General features: G+C 37.9%; 1 long non-coding RNA gene across 1 annotated transcript; it reads left to right on the top strand.

Annotated features, from left to right (window-relative positions):
- Positions 1–628: 628 nt before the first annotated feature.
- On the top strand, positions 629–8,705 carry LOC117076543. The gene is made up of 2 exons (XR_004434403.1): positions 629–744; positions 8,522–8,705. It is a non-coding gene; the product is annotated as an uncharacterized LOC117076543 (long non-coding RNA).
- The last annotated feature ends 1,048 nt before the right edge of the window (positions 8,706–9,753 follow it).

A 9,753-nucleotide genomic window follows, 5' to 3' on the forward strand; every position in this document is an offset into this window, starting at 1 on the left:
CTCCAGGCTCCACACCTCCTTCAACCACCACAGCCCCACTTTTGTCTGTTTAATAGAGCAGTCATTGAAAATTTCCTTTGAAAAAAATGGGTCTCATGTTTTAAAAATTTGTAACATAATGGGAATAGAAAAAGTAATGTGCTTGGATTAACCCTGGAAAAACGGGATATAAGTTATAAGGATGATGAATGTTTCTTCAGACTAATTGTTTCTTTCTAATTCCTCACAAGGTTCATGAAATTATATGCTGTTCTCCTGTGGGATCTACTAACCTTGCACCTTGCGAATCACTCTCCACTCCCCTCACTTTCTAGTCATTAAGCTGGGGTGGTCAGGGGTTAGGGGAGAAGGAGGTGCAGGGGGGAGGGCACATAAAGTAGATGGATTGGCTGCTCTCCCCTACAGTTTTACATATACTTGCCAAATATGTAAGACCTCTGTTCTGATAAGAGTGAGATAAGCCTAAATGTTTCTTACAGACAAAGTTGACAAGATTCAAAAGTGGTTTGTGTAAAAGAGACTCAATCCCAAAGGGGCATTTGATTCCCAAAGGGAAGCAGATGTACTTCATCTGGAACATCGTGATGTTTCAGAAGAACTTCAGAAGTGTGCCGGTCGGAAGGGAGCCCTGTGAGTAAGTGAAATGAAGCGTGAATAACTGCCTAATTAGTGGGCATGAAAACTGGACAGTCTCCAAAGTCGTCAGAGATGACCACGCTTGCCAGACAGCTTCCTAGACTAAGGGTGAGTCCATTCATAATCATCCCAGCTGGGAGGTGGCTGGGAGATTTGGCACAGGGCTCAGAAGACTGGCTAACCTGGATAAAGTCATTCAAGACAATCAGGCGGGACATCATCTCCATGGCTGAGGTCCTCTGGTGCAGTAGTTCTAGAACTTCTTGCGGCCACTCCAATATACCAACACTCAGGAATCACCTCCACTACTGCTGGGGCAGGCAGTGGGAACAGATGTAGAGAGGGTAAACTTTATTACAAGGAATGAGGAAAATGGAATTGATTCTGATATGGGGCATTGTCAACCATTAGCTCACATGACAGCCAAGAAGATAGAGTCCTGTCCCAATCAATATTATAAGAGGTGAGTCCACAGACCACCCACAGACCAAGGAGACATCAAGCCTTTGAACCATAGATTCAAAACCTCCATTCAACAGGAATATCAGGGAGTTCTTTGATATCTAGCTTTCACATGTTAAAGCTAGTTGCCTCACCTTCCCACTCCTATTTTTGCCTAGAAAACAAAGTCCAAATTCCTTAGCATCAAGGCTCTTCAAAATCCAGTCCATTCTATTTTCTCAGTCTTCTCTCTTGCCATGCCTTGGCCTGTTCTCTGTTTTGCAGGGAATATAGATTGCACTAGCCCCTTGGTCTAGTTATGTCCATTTCTAAAGTCTCTGGTAAAAACACGTTCATCAAATATACAAGAAAAAAACAAACAACCCCATCAAAAAGTGGGCAAAGGATATGAACAGACATTTCTCAAAAGAAGACATCCATACAGCCAACAGACACATGAAAAAATGCTCGTCATCACTCGCCATCAGAGAAATGCAAATCAAAACCACAATGAGATACCATCTCACACCAGTTAGAATGGCAATCATTAAGAAGTCAGGAAACAATAGATGTTGGAGAGGATGTGGAGAAATAGGAACACTTTTACACTGTTGGTGGGATTGTAAACTAGTTCAACCATTATGGAAAACAGTATGGCGATTCCTCAAGGATCTAGAACTAGATGTACCATATGACCCAGCCATCCCACTACTGGGTATATACCCAAAGGATTATAAATTACTCTACTACAAAGACACATGCACACGTATGTTTATTGCGGCACTATTCACAATAGCAAAGACTTGGAATCAACCCAAATGTCCATCTGTGACAGACTGGATTAAGAAAATGTGGCACATATACACCATGGAATACTATGCAGCCATCAAAAAGGATGAGTTTGCGTCCTTTGTAGGGACATGGATGCAGCTGGAAACCATCATTCTTAGCAAACTATCACAAGAAGAGAAAACCAAACACCGCATGTTCTCACTCATAGGTGGGAACTGAACAATGAGATCACTTGGACTCGGGAAGGGGAACATCACACACTGGGGCCTATCATGGGGAGGGGGGAGGAGGGAGGGATTGCACTGGGGAGTTATACATGATATAAACGTTATGCACATGTACCCTAGAACTTAAAGTATAATAAAAAATAAAAAAGAAAAAAAGAAAAAAAAAAAAAAAAAAAAAAAAAAAACACGTTCATATTTCAGGATGCAGTTCAAGTTTCACTTCCTTCTCTACATAGTTCATGACTCCTTTGTGTTAAAGACACAGTTCAAGCATCTACCTTAGCACCTTACTTGAAGAAGAGTCTGGGGAAAACAGTCCCTGCTTCAGCTTCAGTTGAGACATAATTACACAATCTAGCAAGCCAGGGGTGTGCACCCAAGAATCACATGGCACTGAGAGACTTAACTGACTATGCTTATTTGCCCCAGGGTAACTGTGAAATAGGGCTTTGGAGTGTGGTATCAGTTTCTTGCATCTATCCCAAGCCTAGCCCTATGGACACATGTCTAGGTCCTTGTAGATGGGTGATTAATAGCATGAATCTAAAGCCAGTTGCCTGAATTCAGATCTCAGTTCTGTTGCTTACTGGTCACCTTGAGTTAAGTTAACCTCTCTGGCCTCAGTGGAGATGAAAATAATATGGGGTTGTTGTGAGCATTACACAAGTTAATGTATGTAAAGCTCTCCCAACACTGCCAGGCACACAATGAGCCTCATGTAAGCATCAGGTACTACCTTTAGGAAGAGAGACGATGGTAAGTAAAAGTTTATTCAATTTGGGAGCACAAGTCACACTAATTCAGAATCACTAAGTTGAGAGAAAATTCAAAGAGGGTGATCTTCCTAATTCCATCATCAATTAGAAGCAGCTTAGCTCATTGAAGTGGTGGCATCATGGGGGGGCTAGAAGCAAGGGTAGTCCCAGCAGAAGGCTTGGGCACATGACAGGGGCAGTGGTGCTCAGATAGAGGTGGCAGCAGGGGCAATGGCATCACCAGGTGGTCTCTGTGACACCCACAGGTGGCATCTCAAGGTGCTCAGTGAGTGAAGACTATGTAGAAGTGACACAGAAGCCTGCTGGAAGCGATGACACCCAGTGGCCATGGGACATTGTCAGCAAAGACAGTGATGAACAGCATGAGAGATCAATACTCCGGGACACCATGGGGCAGATGTCAGCCTTATTCACATGCCCATGAGAGAAATTCCCTGGGGTCAATCAGAAGTTCGTGGAGGTGAAGCTTTGTCAGGTCCTCATGAATCCAGTGTGACAAATTCCTCAAATTACCATTGGTGTGAGCTCATTCTTCCAGAAGAGGAATATCGGGAAATCGTAGAAAGCACAAGCTTTAGAGTCAGTCAAGCTTGTACTCCATTCAACTGAAAACACTTCCTGAGCACCTGTTTCATGCCACACGCTCTGCTCTAGTTGGTAGAAACACCACAGTGAGTGAGGCAAAAAGTGTCCTCCTCACAGGACGTTCCCTTACAGAGGGAGACGCAGTTGAGAAACAAGTAAGCAAACACATTAATGAGATGTTTCATGTGATAAGGGCTGTGAAGACAATAAAGTAGGTAATGATGTAGGAGAGGAGTACAGCAAACCACTTAAATAGAGAAGCTGGGTCAGTGTCTCATTCACAGTGAGGATGCAGTGGCCAGAAGAGGCAGCCCAGGGAAAATCTGAGGTGAACCCTCTGGTAGGAAAGACTTGGCAAATTGGAGGAACAAAAAGAAAAAATAGTAAATCTAAAATAAGGATCAGCAAACTCCAGTCTACAGGCCAAATCCAGCCTGCCACGTGTTTATGTCAATAAAGTTTTATTGGAATATAGCCACGCTCATCTGCTTATTTATTATCTATGGCTGCTTTCATGCTAGAATAGCAGAGTTGAGCAGCCACAAAGGAGACTGTATAGCCTGCAGAGCCTAAAATATTTATCTGGCCCTGTGCTGAAAAGTGTGCTGATCCTGTTCTAAAGCATTGTAAACAAGCTAGAGGAAACAGTAGGAGATGAAGTTTAAGGGATCAGGGAAGGGTGGCAAACTGCAAGGCCTTGTAAGCCATGGGAAAGGGCTGGGATTCTGTTCTGCATGTAATGGGAAGTCACTGGAAAAGTCCAAGCGGGAAGTATGTGATCTGACTTATGTTCTTACAAGGCCACCCTGGGAGCTTAAGAAGAGTAGATTTCCAGTCTTTGGAAGATGGATCATAGGGCCAAGAGGCAACCAGAAAGTCTACCAGGTGGCTACTGCAGAGCCCAGTGAGAGACAAAGGTGCCAGGGATAGGGATGGTAGCAGTGCCAATGCAACAAGTGGTCAAGGTATATTATTTTAGGTAATATTTTAGGGGTTTAACAAGCATGAGAACCCTTACTCCACTGTGTAACCTTAGGCAAGTTATTCAAACGCTTTAAGCCCAGTTTCTTGTCCAAAAAACCCTCGGAGCACTATTGTGTGGATTGAATTACAAAATACATCTGAGGTGCCTGTCAAAAAGTTAAGTGTTCAATAAATGTCGACTATGATTACTATGTGTTGTTGTTGTTGTTGTTGACTGATGAGGACTGTGGAAAGATCAGGTTGCAGCATACAGCTCATTGTGTCAGTTAATGGTGCTCTTCTCTCCCTGATTAAATTTGTGAGTTCCCTGGAGACAGGGAAGCTCCGTTATTCATCTTTATATCCCCAAAAGTATGCCTGGCACATGGTAGATGTTTAATAAAAGGTTATTGATTAAACTATTATTTTTTAAGATAGGAGGAGTATTATCTATTCTGCCATTTTTCACCAGAAGTGTTTTGTTTTCAGGATTGATATAGCACATTTCTGTGACACAGAACCATTCCGAAGATACGGAGGTAGCTGTCTCTAAGGAAACCTGGTACCCAGCAAAGGAAAACTCAGATGCTATTCTTTGGAAAACCTCTAACCTGATAAAATATGTCAATGTTTGCAATAATGTATTGAATCTGGGCTAAAAATTCACCATGCACTAGAAATCCAATCTTATCAGATACATATCAAAAATCTCTACCATAGTGTGGATGAGAACAATGAGTCCAAAAATCATTGCTCTAATGTGTCAAGCTGTTTTCAGACTAATTTTAAAGCGGTTGGGTATTCTGATCCCCTGCTCAGCCATATTGAAGCGTCCTCCATTTTGCATTATTACCTCCTTCCTTTTATTCATTCATGATTCTGCCTTTAAAACTAAAAGGATTTGAATTAAAATTGAGACTTCAGAATTGTTTGTCAACTTTCTTATTCTGTGGCATTACCACTTACCAAAAAAGACTGGAAATCTACGCTTCTTTAGAAGTTAAATTTTGTCATTATATGATCATTTCAAATGAAATTAAATATGACACAAATTTTAAAATAAAAAATGACACCTGTAAAATACATACATACTCCTAGGTGACATTTTTATTTTTAAAAAGTGGTTAAATACCATAGTGGTCATACAATACAAAATCAAAAAATCTTCAAAGGGCCAGAAAATAAAAAGTTACCCACTGCATTTACCTGTTGTATTCAGAGTAACTAAATGTATCCTTAACACATACATGTTGCTATATCTGAAAGAGGAACTCTAATTACTTAAAAATTAATAAATTACCACTAGGTGAGAAATGTCTTCAAGGCAGTCAACCGAATCATAGCAGTATTACACAAACTTACCAATTTAGCTAACAAACCCTAAAAGAATGAGAAAATAAAAATAAGTAAAATACTCAAAATAACAGGACTCGATAAAAGAGGATCCATTATTATAGTAAAGAAAAAGCTGAAATGCTTGCAACACCAGGGAGCAGCCATGAGGAAGGATTTTTTTTTTTTTTAAACACGAAGCCTGGCATCTCACAAATAACGTATGTTCTATATTATGTGGCAGTTGCTATGGTAACAACCTTTATTTTCTGAAACAGTACACAGATGTGTACAACATACTAACTTACTGGTTATAAATTACAGCTTTTCCCATAGTTCAATAACTTAAGAATTCTACGTTTTTGAAATCTCCGAAGTTCTGTTGTTATTACATTTCTTTTATGAGATAATTTTCCTTGTTCTTTCAAAATGAGAGTGTTCCCAGACCAAGAGAGAGGAGCAATGAGAAAATGGGGTATCTCAGAGAGTAGCAGTGGACTGAGTACTGTGGCTATAGAGTCTGTAGGAAACCCACTGAAAGAAGGAGAAAATTACTTTAATGAATTCATGAACAATAGTCACGAAAAACAAGTCGCCAGCAAAATGATGTCATAAATAAACTTATGAATTGATTTATTATTATAAGGTGCCATATTTGCAGTTTTAAAATAAATGAAGATTTTTCTTAGAAGTGTTACAAACACTAATATAATTTTACAAGGTACAATAGTGTGGTTGCATGAATTAACCCAATTTTTTGACTTCAAATGAAATGTTTTGAGTCTTGAAAAGACCCGAATCTGGGGGAAAATGTATACTACTATATTTAATAAGGGATTCGTATCCCTTTGTCAGGTTATAAAGCAAAATACAGATTTTTACTGATTGGGATATTTTTATATTCTAACCTTTATCAACAAATACTTGAAAAGTGCTTTCTGCATACAGGGAGCTGGCTGTCCATGCTTAGATGCATACTGACATGTGTAGAAACATAAGCTATAGGAAAGGTTAGTTCTATAGATGATTTTTTACTATTATAAAAATTTATATTATATTTTCCATGTGGATCTGAATCGTTTCTTTAAATAGGTAGCTCGCATCGTAGCTTTTTTAGAGTTATCAGAAAGAATCATCTCTGCTGCATTTATGAGGTGAGAGTTCATTACCTGGGAAACATTTGAAAAATAAGCTTGTATAGCTAGCATTTACAGTTAAAAACCATCTATCTTAAATAAGAAAAAAGATTTCTAATTATAAGAAAATTGTAAGTACCCTTACATAAAAAGTAACAAAGCATCCCTGATTTAGAAAGTCCAGTAACTGCACTGCTAATGGCTTTTTCTAACAAACATAAAACACTGGGAACTGCTATTTCAAGTCACAATACGGTTACATTCAAATTCAAAATTGTCTTATAGCAGCAATGACAATGAGAAACAATTGAATACTGTGTAGATAAGACCAAACCATTTTGAAAAGCCTGCACCATTAAGTGGTTGTTAAAATTTTTGCTAATGCTTTCCACACACACTCCTTTCTATATCTTTTAGAGATATATTAAAAACAGGACCATGACTAATCCATTCAAATCCTTGCGCTATCAGAGAGCGAGAGAGAGAAAGAGACAGAAAGAGAGAGTTAAGTTATCACCTAATGGGGGCTTAGTGGCTAGAACTCAGAACCCAATAGAAAAAGAGTACTTCACTGCTAGGTGCATTTTAAAAGTATTACTTAAATTACATTTAAGTTATCAGATGATTATGAACTTTCTTCTCTTTTATATTTATATGGCATATTTATTGAATTGCACAGTATGCTTTTACAATAAAGTGCTTTTTACGTTGCTGCCTTTGTTCATCCAAAATAAAACTGACAGTTATCCTTTTATAAGCTATTCTGAGAACATTTTCTCTTCTTTGAAGCTGATTGATGCACTACTTTAAATGTTCCTGCAAATATCTTTTCAATTCAAGTTTTTGCATAATGTAATAAGAAGATAAAAGAATTCTATACTTCAACAAGAGACATTACAAAGCAAGTAGAGACATTATCAAGGGCATTAACATGCTCCTAATAGCAATAAAACCTTTTAACTGTCTGATGTAGAACATGCTCCCACCAAACCACCACATATTATGGTAATTGGCTCCAATTTCTGAATCTTACATTGTAAAGTTACAAAGAGTTAGGTAGAACTGAAAAACAAATCTCTAATACTCATCTTGTTACTGTTCCCATTATAAGATGTTTACTTCCTACCTCTAAGGAGAACTGGTCTGCTCTGTTGTGCTGCTCTTTACTGTGCTATCATATTTTTGTATCTTGTCTCATTTTTATTTCTACTCACTGATATCAAGACACCTTTTTCCCCCAAATAACTCTTTTCTAACTCCAAAACATCACAGTAACACAAATAGCATTTTCCTCAGAATTTCAGTGTAACAAATGGGTTCTCTGTGCATGCCTGTGTCACGTCTCATTCACTTTATGTGTTCTCTCATCACGGGCAGATACAACAGGGAAAAATAGTCCATGAGGATGCTTTGATTTTTCTTTACAACGCGTTTCTAAATGACATGAGTAGCCTTTCCATCCTGGCCAAGAGGAAATATAATTTCAAACTAAAGTTGAGTTCAGATTCTGTTAAATTAAATAGCAAAGAAACAGTCACTCTTGGCTTTACTCCTCTTAGACAGGAAGCAGGGCAGTGGGGAATTGACATGAGCCATTCCTCGGTGATTAACCTGCAGTTTATGTTGTTTCTAGGTGACGTGTCCATCGTGCAGGAAGCTTCTCCGAGGCTGGCGAGAGCAACTTGTCTGCTTTGAGAAATGCAGATCTATCAGGATCCAGAATCGGACTCTGAAAAAGCTGTCATTTCATGTTTCTAAAACAGCCTTTGATTTAATGTACAAGATGTCAAGAAGTAAAGGACAATAAAATAAAAACCAAAAAAGGAGAACTATTTCAATTAAGAAGCATTTCTATATCAATTCTTGGAAATCAGATAAAATAAAAGCTGTCAGAATCAATCTCTGTTTAAAAGGTTGATTTTTTTGTGGTGCTTACATACAACATGCAAGACCGGAAAAAAACACAAATTACTAGCACAGAGCAGCCAAACTTAAAAATTCCTTTCTCACTAGAGAGATATCTGCTTATTAAATTTTCCTAATGGATCTAGGAAAAGTGTTTTTATGGCTGGGCTGAGAACTGAGGAGAGAAGGAAAGAAATAAACCCTCATACAGAAAAAAAAGTCACAGATGTAATCTCCAGTTCTACATGAAGGAGTTTCATGCATTTCCAAAAATTTCATCTTTAATTGACGATAATTAAAAGCTTCATATAACATTCTAGAAATCTACCTTTTATTGCTATGGGTTTTCAATGATGTTTGAATGCCTTTTTCAGAGAAAGATAAATATTTCTTGAAAGATTGCCCTATCACCCCAGTAATCAAATATCCTAAAGGAGTATTGAGAAAAAAATCTTTACAAAATTTGAGGTAACCTTTTAGTTAAGAGTATAATAATATTAAATAAAGATATAAGCATTGCCAAAAGTAAATAAATAAAACTCTTCTAAATGTGACTTCTTATTATAGAAGACATCACTTTCATTTTCATTTAGGTTGTTTTGTTTTGTTTTGCTTAGAGTTTTTCTCAAATTTATTTATTTTTTAAATTGACAGATAAAATCGTATGTATTTACTGCATACAACATGATGTTTTGAAATCTATACACACGTCGTGGAATGGTTAAAGTTAGCTTATTAACATATGTTCATTTGTTGTTAAAATATGCTGTTTAAGAAACATGCGTTACACTTCCAGCTTTACTCCTGTCCTTAACATTTTTATTATGCATTTTATTCCACATCTTTTATTGAAAAGGCTATTGGGCAGGGAAAGAAAAGATAAATTAATTTGCTGTCCCCCAAAAGGTTTGTATATATCAGGGGTATACCCCTTTCAGTAGCCTATTTCTGGCACCTTTA

This window comes from Trachypithecus francoisi, unplaced genomic scaffold (assembly GCF_009764315.1).
Source record: "Trachypithecus francoisi isolate TF-2019V2 unplaced genomic scaffold, Tfra_2.0 Lachesis_group5, whole genome shotgun sequence".
In the NCBI taxonomy this organism is placed as follows: domain Eukaryota; kingdom Metazoa; phylum Chordata; class Mammalia; order Primates; family Cercopithecidae; genus Trachypithecus; species Trachypithecus francoisi.